Below are 1792 nucleotides of genomic sequence, written 5' to 3'. Positions count from 1 at the left end.
TTTTGAGCTTAGATTGGGTTTCCTATCATTACTCTCATGATCAACAACATTGTATATAGTTAGTATGAGTTTTGTACATATGGTATTTAAGGGATTGTTTAAGATAAACGTTGACCTTCCATCATTAAAAGGAAAGAGTGACATAATGTCCATACAAAAGCAAGCACAACAAATTTTAATAACAATCATATAATTACAAATACGATTATAAATTAGGAAAACTTTTAAAAGACTTTTTAATGAATTCATATATCTTGTAGTAAACATGTAGCTTATCACCCAAGTTCACCACAAAGGCATTTGGTGTAAATTCTATAACAACCCATATTCCATCTCTAATCACTTGGAGGCCACTCACAAGTCCTTGCGTTAGTACAGAAATGCCTACTGCATCTGAATGACATGTTATGCCAAGTGTGAGATTAGAATTTGGGCATGGTGGATAGTAATTTATGTTCATAATCTGTCTATGCTTCTTGAAGACCCTATTCAAATAATCAAAATCATATCCCATAGCTTCATAAATTCTAGCCAAGAGCCTCAAATTAAGGATTCTTACTTCATTAGCATACTCCCCTACAATCTCTCTATAGTATAAAATAAATAGAAGAATCACCTATGCTTCTCCTTTCAAAACGATTAAGAGAAATCTCATTTTAATTAGTTTTTTATTTTACATGTAATATGCAAGATTTTTTGGCCATGCATGTATGTATTCTACTAGAGGATGACATGGTTGTATTGGAAAATCTATCTAGTTAAGAAATTTTTCTTTGGTGATATTTAAACTTGTAGAAAACTTGATCATTTGTCTTGGGTCATCTGAATAGAGGCATGCTCTATCTTCTAGGGACATTTTCAAAGAACTCAAGTTGGAAATATCCATCATGCTTTTCATTAGAGCATCTGTTACTACATGATTCACAATCTGTATGTTTCACAACATCCTTTTACCAAATTAAAAGCAGAAAATAATTAATTTAAGGGAAAAGAGGAAAATGAACAAATAATTTTACCTAGAAGAAGTCATCCTCCTTACATGCATATTTGATCTCATTCACAACTGATTTTATAACAACACCATCCAAGTCTTTGAGCTCTATTACTGGAATGCTATAAGAATGAGAAATCTCTTCCATTTAGGGGCATTCATTGAGAGGAACTGTGTAGTGCTCCTTAACTTAAAGATGGTTGAATCCATTGGACATGAGCTTCTCGACAATATCGAGATGGGTTTCAAAAGGTATTATGGATGACACCAGGTATGGGCAGAATAAGAAAGCTTCTACATGCATTATAATTTTTGTGGACATCATTGCAAACTTTTATGAATCAGAAAGGAAAAAAATGGAAACCTTTCAATTGGACTAGAATTTTTATTGACTATCTCAAAGAAATGTTTGGATTAGAAAAATTGTGAGTTTTGTAAGGAGAGCAACACGCCATAACACCTTCCTAGTGCCAATTTACATGAGAGATATGAAAGATTTCAAATCTACTTCAAAATATTGAGACGTTTAGGAAAAAAAATAACATAAAAAAAATAACATGCACACAAGATAGACACAGGATACCAAATTTAACATGGGAAACCCTTCTAGGAAAAAACCCACCACCCAAGAACCCAAGTGTCACCTTTTGTACTATAGTAATAATGTTACAGACAAACAATAATGGACTTTTTTACATAGATTCATATTTCCTTTACAATCAACTTGAATTTAGACCATTTTGACACTCTACACAATTTCAGCCTTCACAACCTATTATTCCTCACAAATCCCACAAATAT

At 32.4% G+C, this 1792-nt stretch overlaps 1 pseudogene; it reads right to left on the bottom strand.

The window, feature by feature from the left end:
- Positions 1-205: 205 nt before the first annotated feature.
- Positions 206-1316, bottom strand: LOC149539036 (protein DOWNY MILDEW RESISTANCE 6-like; annotated as a pseudogene).
- Between the last annotated feature and the right edge of the window lie 476 nt (positions 1317-1792).

Source organism: Cupressus sempervirens, chromosome 9 (genome assembly GCF_028749045.1).
Source record: "Cupressus sempervirens isolate cs-2001-9-10 chromosome 9, ASM2874904v1, whole genome shotgun sequence".
NCBI classification, from domain to species: domain Eukaryota; kingdom Viridiplantae; phylum Streptophyta; class Pinopsida; order Cupressales; family Cupressaceae; genus Cupressus; species Cupressus sempervirens.
The sequence above is the reverse complement of the archived record's forward strand: the minus strand, read 5'-3'. Positions and strand labels throughout refer to the sequence as shown.